This window comes from Clinocottus analis, unplaced genomic scaffold (assembly GCF_023055335.1).
Source record: "Clinocottus analis isolate CAN_PGR_092001 unplaced genomic scaffold, fCliAna1.0.p SCAF_13, whole genome shotgun sequence".
Lineage (NCBI taxonomy): Eukaryota > Metazoa > Chordata > Actinopteri > Perciformes > Cottidae > Clinocottus > Clinocottus analis.
Genome location: NW_027175854.1, coordinates 7,115,720 through 7,142,372, shown reverse-complemented (window position 1 = coordinate 7,142,372; position 26,653 = coordinate 7,115,720).

The following is a 26,653-nucleotide window of genomic DNA, read 5'->3' as shown; positions in this document are numbered from 1 at the left end:
GAAACACACTCTCTCCAAGTGGCAATGGACATAAGTATTGGTTTGGACTTTTTTTTTTACTCCTGATGTGAAAGATAATAACACAAACTGTACTTCGGTGAAACAAAGTTGAAGAATTGGGCTGAACTTTGTGGTAAGAACATAAGCCTTTGGCTACACAAAGGGGCTCTTTTAAATTAGCCCCAGTGGTAGAGCAATCGCTTTTCTGCGCTGGCAGCTGCAGAACTTGTGGGAGAGAAACCTTTAGCAGGCGGGCTGTAATTGGAGGATAAAGTCCTTGGAGTCAATGCTGGCCAGAAAGACAAAGACTTTCATCGCTATTGGGCAAAAAAAAAAGCAATGTGTTTTGTACACATAATATGCAAACAGATCCCTGCATATGCAATCTATTAACTGTGAATTACTATATCTACAGACTTACCTAATCATTCAAGTTACATCATTTCACTCATGCTATTCTCCTTCCTCCCTGAGGGCATGATTCACTACAAGCAACGTGATCAATAAGTCACCAGAAGTCCATTTATTTCCTTAAAAGGAAAACTTGCAGATTTTCAACCGTATCGTTACCTGTCTGAGTTAGGCTTATAGTGTGAGAAATGGCTGCAGTTCATACTCATGTTATCTGTGTCTCTGGGGCGCAGCTGCAAAATCTGTTGTTCTTCCTCACCCCAGTGACGCACTTGGGACAAGGAATAACTACAGGGTGTTACTCGCAGCTTTGGTACACCAGTGGGGCACAATGGGGCTCAAAAACTTGAAAAACTGCAGATAATATGGATGAGGAATCTTTACAGCGTGGATTTGACAGTGTTCTGGACGACCTGGATGTTCAGCCGTATTCAGCCGGAGAGAGGCCACTCGAGAAATGCAGCTGCGGGGAGGATATGGCCGACGGGGACCCTCCAGAATGTGAGCTGCCGAGAGCCCATCTTCGATTTTTTTTTGTTGTAATAAAAGTCAGCCTGGGCAGTTTTGGTTCGACACAGTCGCCGCGTGATATCTATGCATGGAAGCTTTCCTCCTCACTCGGACAGAAGTGTGCTGGTGAGCTTTTTTTCAGCATTCCGAAGATACAACTAAGACCAGTCGGGCGTTTGGGGTGACTTTTTCAAATGTGTTTCTCTAATGTAATGGTCTGCCTCTAAAGCAGAGAGAATGAACTTCTACATCTGAGCCACTGCTCAGCATGCAGCTAGCACGGCAGAAAACAACGTGAGTGGAGCAGCCGTATTTCTACATCTTAGCTCTGTGTATTGAGGATATGGAGAAGTGTATTTTGCGAGTTGTATTTAGTTTCTGTTCAGTTTGAATTGTATTTGTTTGATGATAAGTTTACAAGAAAAATAAGCCTCAGTTCTGTGTTGAATAAAAACTTGAATTCAGGAGGTGTAGGGATGTATTTTTCGGTTTAGGTGTCAGAATATTTATTTCACATAAGTTTTGTGAGGTTTGGTTATTTGTCAGACGTTGCAAATGTATTTCTCTAGTTTCCTACCTTCCCCATCAGCACTGATTGGACAGCCAGATATAAGGCAGCCCATAACACAAGGTGTTAGTTAGCAGTGAGGGCAAAGTGTCTTTGGATGATCGACATGCTTGTAAGCAGAAAATTATAAATTGCTCAATTGTCTGCAACTTATGGTGAATCAAACTCCCAAATCCTCATGTTTCAATGGTCTACCAGTGTCACTTCATTTTGTGAACAAGACAAAACAAAACTGAAAATGCATTGAATGAAAAGGCTGTAAGCTATTTTGGAGTGAAATTAAATTGATTGAGTTTTTTATTTACTGTGAATGCCTCCAGAGGTCTGTTACCAAATCCAGAAATAGAAATGTATTAATGCCGAGCCAATCCACCAAAATACAAATGCCTGATATTTCATCTACACTTGACCGCTAATTTATTTTTGATCTATTTAATTTTCAGCCCTACTGTTTTTAAAAACCTACTGCATCCGTTCAATTCATTATGTTATTGTTATCCCAAGGACACACAGATAGTGGTATGTATATGCTAGGCCTTGTGATATTGTGGGACATCACCCTCATCTACATGTCCTGTGTCATTTTGGGGAGATGGGGATGAATCACAGTGGACGCAAAGCCAGTAATGGCCTCCCTATGAGAATTATGGACCTTTTGAATTACATGATCTTATAAATCTCTCATATTTTGGAAGGGATAATGCTCGAAAACAAATTGTTCCCTCACCGCCATCTCAAATATGAACAAATGTTTATTTTACTTTGCTAAACAAACACCCAGCTTCTCCTCAGCAACACAATGTCTTATTTGAGATTCAAATCAGTGTCATTTCTTTTGAATGTTTTGTGTGGCGGATGACTCAAACTCGTTGGAAGAAAACTGAAGCACGTGTTTAAAAGCCTCTGCTCTGCTTAAGTGTCCTTGAGCAAGACACAAAGTCCCCACCAGCTGAACTCAGGCTTCTGCAAAGCTGCCTGGTATTGAAGTGACGACTGCATCCATTGTGTTATGCCTTATCAAAAGAATTAATTAAACGTAATACTCCAGGAGTGTGGCCATGACGGTATTAAACACAATGATTTAGAGCGATGAAGAGCCAAAACGTCAAAAAATGAATCAATTAGTTGTTTTTTAAGGTCATCAAACAGTGGTTCACGTGTTTGACTTAAAAGATGGAAATTGAATTTGTAAATAAATAAATAAATATTTTAAAAAAAACGTACTGCAGCATAACATCCAATGTTCAGATCTTTTGAAGTTTAAAGGGTAAAGATACAAATATAAATGTCTGACTGAACTTCAGGTGGATGTAACAAAAAGTGGATGAATTTATAAAAAATAAATGTCCAAATAAACACAGCAAATTAATGCAATAGTAAAGATTACTTGGATTCCAGTTATTTAGTGTGATCATAGCTTTTAAAATCATACATTTAGACTATCATTCACACTGCTTCATACACTTTCAAACACTCACACTCTTCTCAGTGGTAATTCACACTCAGTTTGATTCATAAGCCATACAGTAAATTAATAATAATAATTGATAATGAGACTCCTTTCACTTTCCCATGGTTAATTGATAAAGCAATTAGCCATCTGTTGATGAAGCGGATCTCCACATGCATGCTGACTGGTGTAATCCACACACCCACTGACAAAGATCAGAGGATGCACACTTGCAGCTGTCACTGAAACACAAGGATTATTTCATACTTAAAGTGTGTGTGTGTGTTTGTGTCTGTGTGTGTGTGTGTGTGTGTGTGTGTGTGTGTGTGTGTGTGTGTGTCCGTGCATGTTCATTTACACCTCAAAATGAGGCTTCACCATGTGTTTCATTGTTGACCCAGCAATTCATAAGCATGTGTTAGAGTGTGTGTGTGTGTGTGTGTGTGTGTGTGTGTGTGTGTGTGTTTGTGTGTGTGCGCGTGTGTGTGTGTGTGTGAGTGTGTGTGTGTGTCTCAAGTAGTGCCATCTGTTCTCCCACCTTTAGGGCACGACATGTTTTAATAAAGATGATCTTGAATCGACGGAGCAGTTCTCTCACCTGTGACCAAGCCATCTGACGAACAGTGACAACAAGGACTGTAACTGAATGACGCCCCCTGCATGTGTTGCTGTGCTTCTTAATAGGGCTTTATTAAAGATCAATAGAGATGTCAGAGCAAAAATATGGAGTCTGGTGAGAGGAACAATTTGCATTGTGAGCTGCATTTAACGCTTTCATCAGTAAATATTACTGGTTTTTCTCTCTCATACATAAATAAATACAATACATGATGAACTAAGACAAACTAAACATGTTTCACTTTTATAGTCAGCATTCAAAGTCAGGCTTGTGAGCTGCCTAGTCCATTGCGCTGTCTTCCTAGAAAAGTTGTGCGTCTTTTTGTGGCAGTTTTTGCCTAGCCATATTTCCCCAACCAGTTAGTCTCATTTACTTCCACTTACAACTTGTATTCGCTCTTCCTTTACTCGTTTTCCTCACTCTATTTTATTCTCACTCCCCGCCATCCTCTGCTCTCATCCTCCATCCTTCCTTAATAACGTTTCAATCAATAACTCTCTTGTAAGCTCGCATTCTTTACTTTTGTTTTGTCACTTCCCTTCTTTGCCTCTAGTTTCCTTTTCTTTGTCATTTCCCTTATTCCTTCTCTTATCCAGCACATCCTCAGCTCTTCTCTCTAGGCAGCCAATTAATCTTGCCTCATGCTAATTCCTCATGTGTGCCATTTAGTGGCAGCTCAGCGGGAGGATCCATAAGGATTTAATGTGTTTATTAAAAGTTTGACTGCTGGTCGATGGAGCCTTGTTTTCTCCTCGCGGCCTCCTCTCTGTCTCTGCCAGCAGGACAATGCACGGCATGCGTGCTTGCCTGTGTTTGTCTGTGTGTGCCGATTCCTCAGGGCTGCTGCTTAGTAATGGATTTTCAATATCTGTGACACGTTGGGTGGTTGAAATGAAGCAGACGGTGACGAAGCATTCTAGCAGTTGCTTCTTGTCAGGTGGCTCCCAAACAAAATATTTTCTTAGATTACTGTTTTGTTATTTTGCCATGAAATTGTCATTTGAGTAACCGGAACAATAACTTGTTTATCGCTGTGTGAAAGTGATTTTTTTTTTTTTTTAGATCAACATTTGACAAGGCTGATGGGATTTGGTGTTATTGTGTGATGGTAAAAAAGTAACAGTGGTTGGTATCTGAATGGCAGAAAAGAAGAGAAGCAGTCTTCTACAATGTGTTCATGCAATGTCTTCACGTTTGCGTGTTTCAATTGCTTTGGTGTAAAATAATTTGTACGTGTGTACTGCAGCTATGAGTGCATCAGTTGGTTTTATCATCTCATGTATTGATATGTACAGTAATGTTAATCTGACAGGCCAGTCGGGAGAGGATCAAAAACATCTCTTCTGACAAGGAAGCCTTCTTTCATCCTCTTGCAAAGAAGAAAACTCCTTCTGATATGACTGATGCTATTGCAGCATATGAACTAAACTCTTTGTTCGTCTAAAGCGATGGTGGCTGTCAGTCTGGTCAGAATCCAGCTGATGTGCAAGGTAATAGTAGACTGGTTAAGCCACACCGAATGTCACTGTTTAAACAAATACACAATGCCTCGTATGTCGTCAATAACTGTGTATACATATGTATGCATATGTATTGAGGCATGTACTTTCTATAAACAGCTTTGGTGAAGAACAACATGAGATAATACTTGATTATAACGGAAAAACACATTTAAGTGGAAGACATTTTAACATTCCTATTACCTTTGGGGTCAATTTGACCCCATTCAATGTTTAACGTCTCTAAATAAATGATTGGCATCATGCATTTTGTTTCATAGTTCATGACTTTTCCTGATTTAATGGGGACAAGTGGGTAAACATGAAATTAACATGATGATATGTTTTCAATGTCCTATACACATCTTGAATGCATCGATGTTCTTCGGGGTCAATTCATCTAGGTCGTCAAATAGTGACACTTTCTGACTCCTAATCCTTCCAATGTCTGGGATCATATTTGTAATTACCAAATTAAGTGAGATCATCGAAATCACAGTACAAACTCCGAGTGAAAGTAAAAGAGGATAGATGCTTTAATGTAGCATAGCGGTCATTGATGTGGTTTTTGGGCTTCAACCAATAAAATGTGTTTCCAACCTTAATTGGTTTATCTTGTGTCATGCTTTAATTTCATGCATGCCACTCCGAACAAAATACAAAGACAATGTTTTTCATTTGATGTTCACACTGTTTATATAGGTTTCATGCTGTTGTTTTTTTGTGACTACTTGGACATGTGTTTGCTGTGTAGGTTGTTTTATTGGCATCATAAAACCAAGCATTACCATTGAAATGTGTTACAAATATTCTTTCTCATCATAAGGGGTGAAAAGAGGATGGACACCACATTAGCTTGCGTTGTATGGCAATGTTTCACTGTCATTTTGTCCACCCCCCCGTATATCACTATTCATGGGATGAACTTGTTTACATCATTTGGGAATGACATTTGCATGCATAGAGTATTTTGGCTCTTGGCCCTCGTCCAGTGAAGGTCTTATGTGAGTGAAGCTGTTAACATTCACCTCTGATATCCTGCAACTGAACATTGTCGTTGCCAAGAACAAATCAATTAACTGGATATAACTTCATCGGAACTGTGCATGGTATGATGATATTTGAATGAAATACATACACAAGTTGTTTTTGTGTGAGGTAGGATACTGACAAGACAGTATTTGGATAGCGTGACTCTTTGGTTGCAGCATAGTATAGTTATTATTTTGTGATTTCTCATATGCAAGCCTTAGTACATTTATCATATGCTAGTACATAGTTGATCTGTAAAATATACTTTATCGATTGCGGTTGACAAATGTTTAGATCTTATGACAAAATTGCTTCTATATTTCAGAACTATGGAAATAAACAACTACTTGATGACCAATGATGTCATTTGGTTGGGAGCCATTACTCCCTTGCTGTGCCTTGAAGTTTGTGGTCTTCTATGCTAATTTAATATCAGTGCTGAACCCAAATAAAAACTAGCAGGGAAGAGGAATATAAGTGGATTAATGTGCATTTGTGAATTTTGACTGCATATAATATAACCAATACATCACATCATTGTCATATCAATATTGTGAGAGCGTCATGTGGGCTCATCTGGATTGTTTTTGGTCCCTTTAGTCATGTATTATTAACTTATTTATTCGTTACACTAATGTATGTAATACCATACAATCTTGCAATGATGCTATTGTTTAATTTTTGTTAAAAATAGTCATTTGAATGCTACAGTTGGCTGAAATAAAGCGTCTGGATGCTCACTTCCAGAGTAGCTTGTAGTTCAGCACCATGGATAGCACTGCCACATAAGTATGCATAATTAGCTATTATTAGTCAGAGAGATGTGGAGCTGGATTATCTGGGATAGATTTGCTGCAGGAAATTGATATTGAAATGATGAAGGGTTGACAGTCATATTTCATATTTTTGTGTACTGTGTACTGCCTCGCAAAAAAAACAAAAAACAAAACAGCTTTGATTCTCTCCTTGTGCCTGTCTTTCCCTCTTTTAAAACAGACATTTTGCTAATTCTACTTTCATCTTTGCACACACACACACACACACACACACACACACACAAACACACAAACACACACCTATCCCTCTGTCACAGGGTCTAGTCGAGCGATATCATCTGCCATGAGACAATCTGTCAAATCCAGGACAGGAAGTTGGCAGAGGATAACCACGGCAGATACCAGAGAAGCACGCTGCCAAAAGGAAGAGGGTTAGAGGGCAGACAGACAGGTAGAGAGTCAAGCCAGAGAGAAAGCAAAAGCCAAGGTCAAGTTTGTGAGATACGGGTGTATTGTGATTCTGTCATGTATAGTTGTTCAGAAAGTTCTGAGACTTAAGAAACGTCTTTCAGATGCTTTACAGTCACCGGTGCTAGCTGGCTTGGTTTTTACATTGTTGTAAAACAGATACTATCACCTCAAAAAACATTTTGAAAAGCTAATGGTCTTTAGAGAAGCCACCCTGGTTTGAGACCGCTGGAAAATAAAAATAGATTGTAGCCTATATGTATAATGTGCAGCCCAATAAAAGCATTTTAAACTGTTACTGACATGATGGGGGCACGCTGGCATAATGTGGCCAACCTCCTCTCGTAACCTCTGAAACCTGCTATCAAACTATTTATTGAGATACGCTGCGAATAAGTGCATAAATAATGTAAAGTGTAAATAATAATGTGAATAATTCTGATAAGTAGAGCAGTGAAACTGAACACACACACAAACACACACACACACACACACACACACACACACACACACACACACACACACACACACACACACACACACACACCTACTACATTTACAGGCCACCTGAACACATCTGTGGTAAATGAGCCAGCAAATGGAATACACACACACACACACACACACACACACACACACACACACACACACACACACACACACACACACACACACACACACACACACACACACACACACACACAGTTTATTCAACAACATCATTTACCAAACATCTTTTGCACACACACATACACCTAATATGCCCACCCATACATAATGTACATCTCAATACATATTTATACTCAAAGGAGTATGCAGCTATACGGCTAACCAGACGTATAACCCCGAACTTAACCTAAATGATTCCCTTCTAACCTAAAACAACACTTAACCATGAAACAGAGCTGTTGCACTATACAGCTTGCGTAGTGACCATTTTCACGGCCCGCCACTGACACACACACACACACACACACACACCAAGAAGGCTTCAACCTAACACAATAAAACACCTTTGGAAGGAAGTCTGACAAAAACTCGAGTAGGAGTCATTACAAGTTCCTGACAGAAATTGACCCACTGGCTGTCCACACAAACACACACTCACACAGTACACGCAGAGTGAACAGTCAGCAGAGCCACTCCATTATCCCCGGTCAGTCTTAAACAAGCTCTGAGACCCCGTACAGGCCCCGCAGCTGTCATTTACAGTCATCTAGCAAACGAGCACTCAACACACACAAATGCTTTCGCTTTAAAACACACGCGACGTTTAACTTCCCGACACCAAGTAAACACACACTTTTGCAGTTATCCGCGTTGATGGGCTCATCAATGTTTTAATCTGCGTTGTTCTTAGGACCGTCCTTCCCTCTTGTCACATCGACCGATATAAATCGGTCACACAGGGTGAATAGCTTGTTATTGCTGTAATTACATACAGCGCTTATAATTCTTTTCTCGCCACTCTTCTGCTCTCTGTCAAGTTATCTCACCCCCTCCATTCTTCTCCATCGTGTCTTTTTTCACACTGCTTCCCTCTCTTAATATTTCCCTTGTCTGCTTATTAAAAGTAACTGTGTGCTTGTTTTCCAGGGATCCTGTCGATGGCTGCAATTGCTTGTTTTCCAGGTGCTTTCTCCGGGTTTGTGATTTATTGTCCAGAGCACCACAAGTACAACATCTAATCTAATCCCATCTAATATAAACTCTCAGTCGCTGTGCCTAAGGGACTGTATCCATTATGAGGGGGAGATTTATTTGTTTTTATTTTATGGTATTTTGCTAAGGGGAGGTAGTGTGACTTTTTTTTTAGGTGAGAGTCGAGAAGTTTTACAGTCAAAAAGTTGCCAAGGAGGTGAAAAACACATGTGTCCTTTTATCCATACGCAGAAGACCACAATTCTTGTTTCCTTTCTTTCGTTCCTTCTTTTTTTATTTCTTTATGTCATATAAAGTTTGTTCATCCTTTAATTTGACTTCAGCCTTGTGTTATGCCCACCATTTTGTTAATAGATATTTTAAGATATTTAAAAAGGTTTAAATTAAGCTACACTTAAATTCTTAATACTTAGATTTTTGTCATTACTTAAGGCTGAACGAGTTGTTCCAATCCAGTATTTTGATTATATCATTAGCAATGAGAGTCTATCTGACTAAACTTCCGCAAAGCTTCATATTATCTTAGAAAATAGACACAAAAACAAGTCCTCCTTGTATTACAATTTAAAGGACACTCCTGTAGAGCACACCTTAATTTCATTTATCAACAAAGATTCGGTCCACCCTGGTTAATCCTTTAAACACCTGCCTGTTGCTTAAATGATTTAGTGAAGGTACAATTTCAGACAGTTGTTAACGACAATACTCGCACTCTGTGAGGACATAAATGGGGAACAGTAAATTGACTATCTCCATGTGTAACTTCGACTGTGTGCCATTGATTAACTGTACCCAATCCCCCCTTTCGTCAGTATTCTGGCAGAGGTTGTGGTTAACTGCAGTTATTGGTTGATTAACCTGGACAGGTAGGTGGTAGCGTTTCATTTCGGAGCCGCGCAAACAGCTGCTGTAGAGATTTAAAGGCTTGCAAGGGAAGTAACAGATGAAGAAAACCCCGAACCGCTAAAAAACGCCATTTATCTTGGTGTTCTTGTAATTCAAGAAAACCATAATATGGAGAGTAAGTGGTTTGCAGTCCTGCTTCACAGTCATCACTTGACAATTGCTGGGATGCGAGAGGTTTTTTTTGTTTGTCTGCTAACACATTTTGTAATAGATGAAGGTAAATTGATATGAAAGATCCATATTACACCCGCAGACAAATATATATATATACACACAGCTACTTCACAGAGGGGATTTCTTCTTGTTCCACTAAAAGGCATCTGTTTCTCTGACGTTAACCAGACAGACAAGTTGACCTGTACTCCTATTATTGCTGAGATGTTCAGGCTTACCGCAGAGGTGAAATTTAATTTAAACTTTGTTAAGTGCCCACTTTATTGGAGATGTCGACAGATGGCTGGTATATGATTGGATGCTGTTGTCAAAGAGAGAAGTCAGACCCTTGGATTGCAGTACATGACGAGAGGTTCAGAGCTACTTCAGTGCTTTATTTTCCCATCTTACTCTGCTCTCACTTGTCATGTATCAGTACATTGTGAGAGAATATTGCCAACAAGATTGTAGCGGGTGTCTCTGATCTGTGGACGTCTTCCACTGTGGAGCCGTCTTGTTATCGTATCTGCCCAATAAAACATCACCATAAGGGATCTGAGCGCTGTCGGCTAGCAACATGTGAAAAAGACGTAGCGTGCTGGCTCTGTTTTATACGGTTCACAATGATGCACTGTGAAAGTTTTCTATTCAGTTTTCAGTGATGGATAGCTGCATTTTCGAAACTCGAGCAGGTCACTATAAATGCATTTCACATGGATTTTGTTTTACCCCAGACATCCAAATAGGTATGTTGCTATAGGAAAGCGATCACTACAATTGAAAGTAATCAATGTGAAGAGAAAAATGGGGGGAGTTTTTCGAATCTTTCGCTGTGTTCGAAACTCTGTGAGACAGTTATGGTGCATGCGTGGATGAACGCATTCTTTGAGAACAATGATCTTAGGCTGTCTTGGTGAAGTAATTGTAATAGCTGGTTAGGGAGTGGTGTCAGAAAGGTCGGCAGCCGACCTTTGTTTATCTTACAGTGAACATGATATCATGTTGTCACTTGTAACATTTTAATATCATTTCTACTGTAGCAGTGAGCCAAAGATGTGAAACAAATTATCTATTGTTTGTCCTATTTAATACATGTATGGACAGTATGATACTGTACTCATAGGCCTGAACTCTGGGTCGTGACTGAAAGAACGATGTCACGGCTACAAGCGGCCGAAATGAGTTTCCTCCGAGGCCGCGCTCAGCCTTAGAGAGGAGCTTGGACATCAGGAGGGAACTGTTCCAACATGATGGTCATTCATCATTTATTAGGAAATAAAAAAGGAACCGCTGTTTTAGGATACAATGAATCAATCAACGACAGTAACAATCTCCTGCCCCATCCTTGTTTTGTATCTATTTATTTATTTATACGAAGGAAAGCTCATTCCACAGAGGCGCTTTGAAGCCTTTATAGATTATATTCTCTATTTGAGGGATGATTTAGTTACCATGTTTTGACATCATTTTTTTGTCATTTGCAGGGTTTTTGTGACATACTAATGGCAATAATACTAATGTATTAAAACAGAATGCTGAGGGGAATGCATTAAGACAATTTTTACTTGAAAAAGTCATCACACATCGGCACAAGATGATCAATCAAATTAGCCTGTCAGCAAAGTCAATAGTGTGAGGTGCCACAGTGACATCCACATAAATGTGAAAAATAAAGCAACGCATTGATGAATAGATATTTTTTAGACAAAAGAATAAGGCTACAAGCTGTTGTTTGTCTCTGTCCCTGTGATTCTGACTCTTATTTTATCACAATGTTTGTTGTATTATTTGTAAAACGGACATTTTTAGCTCATCATCTGTTCTGTTTTAAACATAAAGTAAAGCTAAGTAAAACTGTAACTCTTTAACTGGCAACATATGTTTTTATTTGTGCTTGTTAACCTGCTCATTTGACCTTTAAGAGTCCTACATGTACTTATAAAAAGAGGTGGATAATATTTCCACTGTCTTCCGCCTGGACAAACACACCGTGACTACGAGCACTCGACTTGCCGTCGTGACTCACTTTTCCTCCCCAGCTTTTGTGAGGTTGTCTTTGCGACCCCTCTGTGATATTGCTGGCTCCAACAGGGAGCTGTTGGCTTCCTGGCTGACAGATCGGTAGATGCCTGATGGTGCCTGGCTGGTTCAGTGGCTGGTCACCAGCTGCTGGCTGGCCAGGTGGATGCTAACTGGCTGTTGGCTAGCGGTGTCAATAGCTAACAGCTGCTGGCTGTGTGGTCGGTTACCTGCGGCTGCCAGGCTGTGGGAGGAAGACTGGCTGCTGGTTCACTAATTGGCTTGTTCTCACATTGAGCGACTGGATGACTGCATAAAATAAAATTAGAGCTTGTGATGCCGAGAGACAACCAGAAAGTTTCATGGCGGCGTGCATGTTATGACTACCACTTGTTTTTAAACAGGAGACAAACTTCAAGTGAAACCACACATGGCAATTTGAATCTGTGCTTAAATGTATTCATACTAAAGGACCAAGCAGCACAGCCATCCTAATTAAATGCTTACTTAAAGGTTTGCATACGAATACTTGTTTGAGTCAGAATGATAGTAAAAACAGAAATCAGCCCCCTTTATGAGCAATTCTGGCTGCATAGGGATGGAGTTCTGAAGTTTTTCTGCTATTTCAATTTAATGTATTTGCACTCTGTAATTGCCTCACTGTGTGGTGGTTTCCATTGTTTCTATCTGTGTCTCCCATCCTCACTTAAGATTCAACTTTACCCTCATACAAGTGAATCACAAGAGTGTATTATACGCGTACTGGACTAGATATGGAGGAAAACATTGTTAAATCGTTGCTTTATTATGTAATAACATGATGCAATGAGTCCTCGCAGACCACAGTATGTGTTGCAGGGTGTGGTTGCTGTACACATCCTCAAATTGCTCTTCTTTTGTCACTTTTGTCAAACAGTGCTTAGTCAGTGATAGTCTATACAGAATCATACTGGTCAAAGACACATTAAAAAGGTTACTAACTATATATATATATGTATATATATATATATATATATATATATATATATATATATATATATATATATATATATATATATATATATATATATATATATATATATATGTGTCTGTGTAAACTACCGTTATTAGACTTGTGAGGGAGTATGCAGTGTTAAAAACAGATGTATTCGCATGCAACCAGTATTGGCAGGTTAGACAAGCCTACTTTGGTATCTAATCCAAAAGTCAATCGCAAAACAAAGTCATGCAGACGAGTATGCCTCAAGACATAAAAGAACAGCAAAGAGGCTGTCAATAGCAACCCATTCTCACTCCCAAATGCGTCAGTTAATCCGGCACGGTCGGCCTCTTCACCGCCTGACTGCTCATTTGGTGTGTGTATGCGGAAACAGGATTTTGGTCCAGGAGACCTCGGTTTGGGTCGCATGCAAAATGTTAACTTTTTGGCATGTTGGTCAGTTCAATCAGGAGAGACCAGTCAAATAAAGAAAGAATACATTGTTAACAGATGATATGTGATGATAATGGTTTAGAGTCTTTGGTGCTTGGACTCTACAGGGAGGGGCCGTCTGCCCCGATCAGCAACAAGATCAATCCCCCAACCCCGTGGAGTCGAGACCTGGCGATGATGATAGTGATGACGATGGCAATGGTGATGATGATGATGATAGTGCTGATGAGGCTGATAGAATGATGAGTTGATGAAGCTGATTGACAACAAAGACTGGGCGGAGATGGAGAGGTGGATGGGTGCGTGACAGCAACATGAATGAACTGAAGGTAGAGAGACAGTCAGCAGAGACAGGAGCAAGATGATTGGCTAACAATGCAATTGTTTCATTGTGCTTATTGGATAGAGGAGACCAGCTGATATAAACAGCTGGTGTCATGATTGACAGCCCCCAAACACTGACAGCAAGTGAATAATGCGTGAGAAGTGTTTGGAAGATGTATGAGAAATAAATGACGGGCTTGCAAGAGTAAGGTCTTCCGACTGAACCTGTACGCTATAACTCCATTAGTCTCGTTAGTCGTTTGTCACTCACTCGTCACTCAATAGTCATCCGGTAGTCACGAGAGTTGTTTGTCAGTAAAGTTCACGCCAACCTCCCTCTTCTCCGAGCGTTTCCTCCTCACTAAAGGATTTTGATGTTTATTTTGAAAAGACACTGTGCATGGAAACAGCATGAATTGACATGCCGTCACTCAAAACTGTGTTGTATGACCCACTGCTGTTAGCTGAACCAGTGTCCCCCTAAACACAACTCGTTCTGAGTTCAACACACAACAATGACAAGGGCGTTGACAACGAGAAAAGCAAAACAAGAGTTTGATAAGGCAGAGAGATGGGACTTGAGCCAGCTAAACCAGTGCCAGCATCCACAGCAGCTAGAGCAGCGCCCGGCTGAATCTCTGGAAGATGAGGGCCTCAGGCTGCCAGGCGACTAACCTTGTTTCCTGCGACGTGAAAACACTGTGTGACTAAGGATAAACTGCACGCTCAACTCTCTTGTCACTCGTGAAGACCGCCAGCAGTCAGTGATATGAAGCGTGCAGGCCGGGAAACATCTGGTTTCTGACAGCAGCTTATCTAATGCTTTATTTAGATATAGAGGTCTGAAAAATCCAAATGTCAAATCTCGGACTCTCTTTTCTATCGCTGATAAATGAACCAGTGAACCCTGGCCTTCGTCATAATGCGGCATCAGCAGTATTGTAGCAGTGTTTGTAATTGTAATTCATTTGGCAAAATGTCTGAGTCATCAGGGCGGTGAGATGAGAACATAGGAAGGTAAATCCTGAAAGGCTGACTTTGAAGGATAGAGCCACTTAATTAGACCTCAGTGTGGTTCATTACATCCATCAGATCAGCTGAATATCTTAAACAGCCCTTTTGCAGGCAGTGTTACTGAGTCTGCATTGCAGGTTTGCATTGGTTTGATACCAACATGGGTTTGGGTTATTTTGGATTATTTGGTGCAAGACATTGGTATTGTTACCACTGCGTATTAACAAGAAAAAGAAACAAAAATTCAAATTGTGAAAGAACATGAATTTGACGCTTATGGGAAGGTGTAAACTCATCATCCGAGTTAATTTGCATGTCATTTCAATATAGGTTTGTTTCTATTGTTTTCATTTGTTTTTTGTTTGTTGGTGATAAACCTGTGGCCCTGCATCAATACCGTGTTTATTGTGTTACCCCCTGAGGCAAATCTATAGGCCTGGTGTTATCTCTTTGTGTAAAATAAACTAAACGAGCCTGAGTACTCACAATGATAAAGAGTTGTTTCAAATTCTCGGAGCTGTGGCACAACAAACGTGGCACTCTTTCGTTATAGATAGATATCTCTATCTATCTATCTATCTATCTATCTATATATATATATATATATATATATATATATATATATATATATATATATATATATATATATATGTATATATATATATATATATATATATATATATATATATATATATATATATATATTCATGATGCTGTGAAATTGTGTATTAGAGCGCAGTAATCACTATCTTTAGAGGCACTTTGAAGTTGGAGCTATTATTGAATTGGGAGCTAGATGAAGGTAGACAGAATGAGGCCAATGTGAACAAATGGTACTTTATTAAAGTTGCTGCAACAATTTAGACAAGTTGAATGTTTCTAATGCTTCAAGTTTTGTTCACAAGGCAACACTGGAGTGAATGCAGGATCTCGTTCAGCAGCTGTGCGCGCAAACGTGCGCACCAACGTGCACGCGTAAGTCTCGGGAGCCCGCGGCTCTTTGCCCTGCACTAATCACTCATGTCCAGTCACTGGTTTTGTTCTGTCGGTCTCTCTTGTGTTGGTTTCATCCAGCCAGTCTCTTCGTGGTCGACTTTTCTTTCCGCTCTCTTTCTCTTTCCTTGTTTTTGTTTTGTTTTTATCCCTTTTGTTCCTCGGTCTGTGTCTCCTCCTCTCTGAAGCATACATTATAAATAAAGCTTTCGTTTTCTTGACAAAGCATGCTACCATTTTCCTGCCTTCACTCGCTTCCTCTTTTTGCCCTCTCGTCTCTGTAATGTGGAAAGACTGACACATGGAGCGACGACATCGTCATGTCAAGTGACCTCTTCCAGCACACTCAATACGGAGATAATTGAAATGTTATTTTATTAGCAGTGTATTTATTTTCGTGAAAAACATATTTATTTTTTTCATTTAGAATTGTTTGATTATTATTATTGTTGCCCTTTATGTAAATTATATCAATACAAACTGCAGTATTTTTTTATTATTATTTTGGAATACAAATCAAAATAATTTTCCCCAACCTCCTTGTATTCTTTTGTTCAGAATTACAGTCTTTTCTTTTATCATTTCATGCCCATCAGACGTGTTATTAGACATTGCTTGTTTGGTTGCCATGTCTGCACTCTGGTGGAAAAGCTGCTATGACAAAGGCAAATATCTATTTAAAGATTAACTACCGTAAAGTTTAATTACTGCCTTACCCTGAGTATATAATTAAGATGACAGATATGAGTGGAAACAATGCAGAAGGCTTTTATTTGGGGATTGGGCTGTATGAACTCTCATCACTCTCTCTATTGGCATTCATAAAACAAGTAAAATATCATGAAATAATCTTTGTGATAAGAGTATTAATGTCTCATCTATGAGAGGTCTATCTCTGTATGAATGTTGAACGTTGGTGCAAAATGTTCAGTCTGGAAAGAGGCAGCTCTAATTCAATTGTGACAAACTCACACCAGAAACTGACATTTACAGCCTCTGTGGCGGGGAGCAGGAAGATGAACCGCTATCAAAATCAATCGCAGCTTCACTGGAGACATAATGTCATACAGACGGCATTTCCTTTTCATCCGCAGAGATACAAAAAAAATAAATACCAATAAACAACTGTGTCGAAATGTTTTCAGGCGAAGACCTTTCTGCCCCCTAACATTTACTCTCAATCTCTGAAGCGCCTCGGCGATATTGTGTCAGGCTCCCCTTTTTTTTATAACTTTGTCTTCCTTTTTGGGGCTGCTTCGCAGTGTAGATAGTCGTCGCTGGCAACTTTTCCTGCAGGATGTTCTGCTGTTGAATCAGGCTTTTCACTGAAGGCACGTGCATGGGCATCAGCATTAGTGGAACAGTCAATAAAAAATGCCCTTTCAATGATTAAAGTCTTATTAAAGGCTAGATTCCCTGAAGGTTGTATACAGAGCAAAGAGGAAGAGGAAGTGTGGTTTTCTCTTAATTAAAATAACAAATACTGAAAGGGTATTATGGAATGTTTTCCCAATGATGCCACACATTTTCTGTCTGTCTTATCACTCATTTTGCATATTTGTTTTGTTTTAACAGATGAATGCGTATTATTTCAACCTTTAATTCATGTTTTTTTGAGTGACACACATTGAATGCATTAAAATGATCAGTTGCGTTATTTCTGTGAAAAAGTGGGAAACAATTTCCATTTACATGAAAGGAATAATCCACCAACAGTGTTTACCGATTGGTTTTGTTTGTTTGTTTTTATTTTCCCTCCAGGGTGCAAGAGAATAAAAGAGGGGGTTAAACACAAAAAAGTCAGATGAGGAGAACGTTTGCAAAGTGTATTCTTGGTATGATTTTATTCATCACACACAATGAAGACCACATGGTGGGTTGAAACCCATGCGTCATTGGTGATAAATAAATCCGGGAGCAGCTCACAGCGAGTGGATATCCATTATTTATATGAGACAAAAAGCTCAAAGCTTTTTCTCAAACTTTCCACACCAGATAGTGAGAGAGACTTACATTTTGGAAATTAAAATGTAATCATCCCCATGGGGTAAAATTGTGTTTAATCTGCTTGCTTTGGAGAACAGCTACGATAAAACAAATTCTACGAGACCATAAATGGCCCGATAAGAGAGATAACATCCGCTTAACAACAATGGACAACACAGGTTAACAAGTGTTTGTTTAACCACACTATGGGAAACAGGATAAAAGACAGTTTATTGGTGTTTTTTCTTCTTCTATTGCTTTTGAGACCTGCAGGCTGATTCCCGAAGTCCTACAGCGCTCAATCTCTCTTATCTTGATTTGACCAGCACTGAGGTTATCACGAGTAGCCTCCCAGTGTGTGTGTTTCATTCATCTACTGAAGTAGCATTTGTGTCAAATACTTTTTTTTTTAAATCTGATGGTGGCAGTCGACTATATATTGCCTCTTTTCCAAATCGAACCATTTCGCTCCCTCTTCAGTGACAATGTGGCGATTTTGGGGGTATAGTTGCATGTTTATCTTGCGGAAACTAATACACATTATAGCTCTCTATACGGTTGTATGTATTAGAGTTCAGGGATGTTGGGTCTGTACTGAGCTACAGCAGCTAATACTCATCCTCTGAAATCCATCTGCTTGCTAATTCTCTTAGGTAGCTCTGAAACTCCTACGTGGCCTTGTGAGGCTATTGATTGTATCTGTTCCTCTTGTCAATGTATTACAAAAAAACACGATAACACCAACAGCTGCTTAGTAAGCTCTTATACTGATATATTATCATGGGGTTGGAGGAAGAGGAAAAGATAAGAAGGAGGAGATAAAAGAGGGAAACAGTGGGAAATAAACTAGGTTGGTGTTGACGAAAGATGACGATAAAGAAGATACGAGAAAGTGTTAAAGAGGATGATGAATAGAGGTTTGAAGATGGAGAGAGAATGAAGACGGAGGGAGAAGAAGTACATAGGTGCAGGAAGAGGGGGATATGTACTTTGTTGTTTGATCCTTGTAGAAAATATTAAGAAGGATGACATAGTGTAATATAATTATATACAGAATATATGAAATGTAACATTTAAAGTATCCAGTCTGAAAAGTGTAAAACAAATTCAACTTCCATAAAGTTGAGGTACTAATAATAGATAAATCTCTTCTCCTATCCGGAGCTTGCATTTCATCGGTTAAAATGTGTATCATCGTAGCCGGCCAATCAGACCTTTAGTAAGGCAGTTGTCTGCCATCTCCACAGATGGAGTCGCAGCTTCAAGAACTTTGTCAGTGCCCGTCATGTCCTGTCAAAATCTTCACCATGCCTGCTTCAGTGCCTCAGTGCAGAAAATGCAAACCGTGATCCCCAAGATTCCCTGGCAGTAGCCTTGCGATCTTGCAATGCTTCGATAAGAGCAAGCTGTAGCTTGACATTGCTCTGCCGCTGCCTCCGGTAATCCCCGTTGAGATGCTGTCTTTGTCTGCAGATGAAGATCACAACAACATCTCAATGGTAAAACAACCGGTAAATCAGCATCTTCCAGGAGTCCACAAGCAACATCAGGGACTTCCTGCTAGTGATGATCACCACGGCAGAGCAGTGATGGGCTACGAGCTGCATCACCCACATCCACCCAGGCCGGTGAGCGATCCCCGCCATGGCTTTTAACGCCCGGCTGACCCAGCTCAGGTATCTTTCGTCTCGCACCCTCGAGACATCTGGCAGTTGGTCAGAAAGTTAATCAGAAAGTCCTGCTTCATTATAGTATATATATATTTAGCATGAAGTAGGCCCACACCATCGATTTTCCACAATTTAAGTAATGCAACTGCCTATGGTATGTATTTAGTTTTTCTAGAGAGCCCCTCCCCCCTTTGATATCATGAAAATCGTTGTTCTTTGTTCATTTTGGAAACACGTGCCATGCACGTCTCTGAAACCCAACTGTGAAAGTTTTCAGCCTCGTTTCAAGTCTGCTGCTGGTCGGATATAAAATAGATCTGTGAGGCAGAGTGGAGTCATAGTTGTCTTGAAAAACTTTTGACAGAAGAGAATGATAGTTGCAAGAAAGTTCAATGTGACAAAGCTCATTTAGATAGATATTGCACAGACTGGGTTCTCTCTGACTTTTTTTCTCAAGTTACTGTGATAGTGGCAGTGCCATCATGGTGTTTTAATCATATTTTAGTTCCATGTTAGCGCCCCATGTGAAGAGAAAACAATTCTGTTTACTTTCATTATACTAGCACTGCATGGTTGCAGGTGCCAACTGTGAAAAGTTTTAAGTTCATTGGAACTCGGATGCTCATCATGAAAATGGTGCTCCAAGGCAGAGATAACTTGTGGTTGGTCTGGGAATTAAATAAGATGAACAAAGGAAAGTTTGGGTTAAAGTTCACAGCTGTTAAGTTGACACCTCAGATATATGCAAACTTTTTCTCAGAAGTTGGTCCACATGGATATATGGTGCAAAGGCCTGCTTGTTGCAGAGCTACACCTTACTTGGTCTTATTTATCTCTTGACTGAAAAGTCTAACACATGTCGGAGGCCTATTAGTGGAAGCACCTTCTACAACATTACAACATTATTTTAGGTTGGCTTACGCAGTCAAAAACAAATTAGAATTGAAACACATCCATGTCCAGTTCTGCCCACTTTTGAACAAATTCCAAACATTGCTCCAAAACAAAATCTCTGAATCTCCATGTTTTCACTATGGGAATGATTCTCAGCCAATATGCCCCCACCTGCCTCTACCTTGGTGTTATCATACGCCGCCATGACCTCCACTCCACATCCAGCTCTCCATTTCCAAAGAATCCATCGCTAACGCAGCTCACCCAACTTTGGCCATCTGCTTTACTGAAATTAAATCATGGATGCAAACCAACTTCCTCAAACTAAACTGTGATAAATCAGACATGCTCATCATTTGTCCCGAATGCCTAACAAAAGCCACTCACAAATTCTGCCTCATTATTGAAAATGCCCCTCTTTCTTCCTCCTCACACACCTGAAGCCCCTGAGTCATTTTTGACAGCAACCTCTCCTTCCAAACACCCCATCGATTGAATCAACACGGCAAAGAGCATAGCTTGTCTCGTCCCAACATTCTCCTGTGCCGCCGCATCTCTGATCCATGCTTTCGTCACATCCAGAATTGACAACCGCAAACAACATTCTTCATCCTAAATAAACTCCAGTACATCCCAAACTCTGCTGCTCACATTTCTGCTCCTTTGATCACTTCACCCCCCCCCCCCTCCCACCCCAGTTCTCTGTTGTGCGCCTCTGTGTCTGTCCAGTGCTAATCTTGCGTTCCACAGCAGCAAAACTACATCATATGTGGGATACCGTGTTATGGAGCATACTCAAGGTCTTTTTGAGGTTGTGGTGATTCACACTTTCTCAAAACAGCCTTTATCACCTTTATACTGCCTGCTGACTCTGCTACTCTATCCCCACAGCTATCGCAATGGACACACCGTCTGGCGAACAGCTAATAGAACTACCAGTACACACACTGCTGTGCACCGCCGCAGCTCAGCTGCTGCCAAGACTGGTGAATATAATTTAGCTTTCCGTCTCGATTGCATGCCGTGTCTTGTACGATGACTTTGAGTTTATTGCCTGCTTACGATGCCGCTTGTTTTAGAGTTTGAATGAAGTGTGTTTTAGGGCTAAGTGTGTTTTAGGACGCCTTATGTGTCTATGAATGGGGTTAGCAAATTGTGTGTTATTCATACTACTACTACTACTACTGATCATAATAATAATAATAATAATAATAATAATAATAATAATAATAATAATAATAATACAGTGGTTATGAATAACCCACCTGCACGCTCTACGAAATGCACCTCTGTAGTTTTTTTTCTCTCATAATTTTGATTCGTAAAATATTCTGCCTGACACATAATGTAGAAGATTGTACCAAAGTCGTTTATCTTATCAGATGTTGCAAAAGGGAATCACTTTGTCCACTGTCTTGTTACGCGTCGTGGGGTTGTGTGTTCTCTTTCTGCTCTTTCCTGTGTCCCTCCAGGTGCTGCCTTCAAGCTGCATCAAGTGGATTTGCACAGCTGTTGTCAATCACTAATTAGGACCTGGTGGCCAAAAGAAGAGCGATGAAAGCGGCCGTTAGCCGCTCGAGCCGTAGTGTAAGTGGTGCGAAAAGAAGCCTGACCTGACTGCCTTGTTTAAATTAGTTTATTTTGGTGCTTCATTGTAAACATTTAGTTTAACTGTTAATAAATTATGTCTGATTAGACACTACCTTGCTTCTTTTCCCTGGGTTTATTTCGATTGTGGCTCTGCTGAGCTTTTTGGGGAACAAAACACTTCCATTTTGTTGATTTCTAATGCATCAAACTAAATGACAGAAAACACATTTGCTTTCTGTTTTGAACAGACTTTATTTGAATTTGTTAGCCGGAGAAGTCACTAATCTACTATTGCATATTTGTAAAGGAGCAATGGAACACGTCATTTCATAGTTGTCACTATCGTGACAACGTTCCCCCCAACTCTGCAGCGACGGATATTTTTTTAGCACATTTGCTTTTGTCAATCTTAAGTTCCCGCAGAATCGAGGACCGCTTGGCAGCAAACGAAGGAATACACAGAAAAAAATACACTGTACAATGGAAAAACAAGGTGTTTTGGGATCTAGTGGTGAGAAACCCAGAGAGTAGTGACCATTAGACTTTCAGGAACACGACTCCAAATGAATGCGAATGCTTCTCCTTGTTCCCTGGATATAGGCAATTGTTTGCTCACACAATAGCTACAGTCACTTTATGAGGTGGTAGGCACTGTGGATTGAGTTGAAGTGTTTAGTTAAGTGCAAAGGCAGCATTGGGAATCCAGCCAGGGTGCACACATGGAGTAAAAGGGTACTGTGTCACAGCCTACGTCCACAGCATTCTTTTAGAAATAATGTCTATTCAGAACAACATGGGGGTCAAGTGGGGCTGTTTACGTCATCCTTTTAAAAGGAGTGTCCACACTATGAGTTAACCCCAAAGATGTGGGTTTATGTGCTCTAATACTTTGGATTAGTGTGGCTGGATTGGTAATGTTGCAAAGATGTGCGTTTCAAAACAGAAAGTGATATTGAGTGTGGAGCCTCAAGTGTTACTTAGATCATGCCATGGAGGCTGTACTATGATCATTTTTGAGGCTGTATTATGAATTTCTTTGAAGTTGAGGCACTCTTTGTTGTCCTTACAGCAGTTCGCCATGTTCTGTTTCTCCCCGTATCTCCTGCTGTCTCGCCTCTCAAGCTCTCTCTTCCCCCTTTATCATCTAAGGATCTATAGCACTGACAGATTAGTAGGTGAGTGGCTCGCTCACGCCTCTTAATTGGAGTCTACTGAGCTGTTCTGTCTGCATCCATCTCACTCTCTGTGGTCAGACAGGAAAGGAGAGAAAAATGGAGCTTCAAAATTTTCGAAGGAATCCTTTTCACTGATATCAGTTTGACAGCCATTACCTCAGTGAACCGAGAAGGTCAGCATAGCAGAGGTTAAAATGTGGCCAGGATTATTGACATTATTATGCCTGTGTGATAAGCTGGTATTTGGTTCAGCAGCTTGAAAGATGCATGGACAACAGAGGTTAAGCGATTGACTGTGCCTGTTGTGTGTATGTGCTCTTTTCATACATAATTTCATAATTTATTACACAAAGGAATAGTGAAAAGTCTTTGGCGAGTGGAAACCATTGTGAAGTAGTATAATAGAGGGGTGCTGAGGTCAGAGAAGACATAATCCCCCTGGAGCCCAGACGCTGGTGGTGGTGGTGATGATGATGAAGGGAGTTGCTGCAATCTGATGATGAATAAGGAGCACGACTGTGATGCTGACTGGAGGTGACTCGGGTGGAGGAGGGTCACATTTGATTGTGCTACAATGACAACTGATGGCAGCAGAGAGGAGAACATGTTTTAAAGTTTGACAGCAACGAAAGTCACAGGGAGAAATAGAGACTGAGCGCTTATGAATGACAAGGATTGTGAAGAGAATCTTCGTTACTGGACTTCTGCTGTGCTTCATATTCCACAAGTTTATTGTATCTTTTATCAGCAACAAAGAACACTGAGCACCAAATAATATGCACAATCCAATGCGGCATTACCACAAACTACTGCCTCAAGAATCACCATTGAAACGATGCCTCTGCTGATACGTAGTCAACAGAAAATGGAACATAATGAGCTCCATGGTGTTTTGTATTACTGTGAAGTATTCGTCCTCAGATAATTGGTTTGAATGTTGAACTAACTTTTTTTTTAAGTTCACAGCACAACATATTTCTACAACATATTATACTTTCAGATTTCCCAAAGCACATTTGGCATCATTAGCAGCATTGGGAGAACAATTCTCCACCAGAACAGTGCTGGAAAAGATGAGCAACAAGAATTTTGGCAAAGGAGCCAAACTATCGTCGTCCCTTTGCAAGCAAGGAGAGGGCTACACACATGCACAGTCACAAACACACATGCCTTGCTAACTGTGTGGAAGTATAAATATACATCCTGAATACACACACGCTTACTCAGAGTCTCAAAGGAGTGATGAAATAGATGAGGAGAAGATCCACGAGGAGCCTGGAAGACTAGATAAATATTGACCTGAATGAATGAGGTGTGTCACAGTACATAAAAAGGGATATACACTCTCACACTCATGCGCACACACACTGACTCACCAAAATCCATCCCCTGGAAGAACCTCTCGGCCTGGTAACTATACTTCGACATATTCGCTGTTCAGCCGTATATTTTAACAAAACCTGGAATCAATATTAATATTTATGGAGAAACGGAGATCGCTTCACTGGAGGTACTATGAATAATGAAAGAGGGGAATGTGTGATATGTGTCCTTACCCATATGTCATTGCAAGAGCACCTCGATCCATCTTTTTTTATGTGCAAAGAAATTAATAATTAAAGAAATGAAAATACTCTAAAAAATAATTTTCAAAAATTGGCCTAAGGAGAATAGCTGGTGTATGAATACAAAGATGCCATGAACACTAATGGAATTACATTTTTTTCTTCAAATAATCAATGATATTGGCATACCTACAACTGTGATATATTGCTGAACAGAAGACTGCACACTGTGTGTATGAAATAATTGCCATGTTTGGGTTGAAAAAGATGTAATGTTGCTCTTGTCATTATGTAATCATGTTATAACCTTTTCAGGATAAGAAGATAGATGTTGCCACAGAAACTACATAACATTTGCTCACATTTGATTGATCGGCAATGAATAGTATAATTACTGGCAAATGCAGCACGCAGGCTACAACTGAATCAAATACATGTCAGACACTGCTCCCAACATGTTTAGCCTTATGCGTTTGTGCACATGGGTCCTTCAATAAGGAATTCAAATCAGCAGAGAAGTCATATCTGACATGCTGTTAACAGATGATAAAGGGAAATATGTGCTGACTAATGAGATAGACAGTCTACATGGCATTGTCCTGGCATCCTGCACCACCCTAAATCCTCTTTGAGTTATCTTTGATCAGGATATGTCCTTTAACTCCCCCATGAAACAAACTTCAAAGGACAGCCTTTATTTAAATGTTCACGACATTGCAAAAATCAGTCACATCCCGTTTTTCAAACGGTGGAGAGTGATGTATTCATGCATGTGTTACGAGATTACTGCAATTCCTTATTATCATGCTGTTCTAATAAGTCTCTGAAGACTCTTCAGTTGATTGAGAATGCTGCTGCACATGTTCTGACAAATTCATATTACTCTCGTATTCTCTGCACTGGCTCCCTGTAAAATCCTTTACTTCACTTGCAAAGCCTTAATTGGCCAGGTAGCATAATATCTTAAGGAGCTTATAGTACCATATTACCCCACTGGAGAGATGCGCTCCCAGAATGAAGGGCTACTTGTGGTTGCTAGAGTCTCAAAAAGTGGGATGGGAGCCAAAGCCTTCAGCTATCAAGCTTTTCTCCTGTGTAACCAGCTACCAGTTTCCACACTCACCACATTTTAAGAGTAGGTGTAAGACTTTACTTGTTGATAACTCCTAGAGTTAGGGCTGACGCAGGTTTCCCCTGGTCCAGCCCCTCTAGATATACTGCTGGGCGGACATTTGAGGATACACTGAGCTCCTCTCTCCTTTTCTCTCTCTCATCTGTATGCGTTCATGTCCCATTTATGCTAAACGTAGCTTCTTCCCCGGAGTCTTTGTGCTTTATCGTCTTGCAGGATTGTGCAAGTTCAATAGAAAGTGGAAAACCCTGTTTTTTGGTCTAACTTACTTTAAATGTGGTTGTAAGTTACGAAATGAAAAACATGCTTTTTTTTAAGAAGACTTGAAACTAGCGAGAGCATCAACTCGTGCTTACTGAGGTAAGAAATCAAGTGAGAACTTGGGTTATTTTCTCATGCTCCCGTATCTACTGGGGCAAATATGATTGTATAAGTGAGCGCTACATTACAGTCAGCTGGCATCAAGCTCACTAGAACAAAAATCTACATTTTCATGTTTGCTGCTTTGCACTGCGAGCCACTCAAAGCTTTAACATTTATTTTGCTTCCAGTTACGTATTGTTGATGGATGTCAGCATTTAGGTAAGATTTCTTTTTGAGTTGATCTAAAAACAACTGGTCACCTTGGGCTTATCTTAGAAAATATACAGACATATTTCTCAAGGTAATTTTCTCAAGGATGTAGCTATATTGACCACATTATAGCCCCCCTAGGCTACGATACCACACATTAAATACAGTGATGATGAACATTTTCAAATTACAGTAACTGAGCATGAATAATTCTCTCCAAAGTGATGTAAAG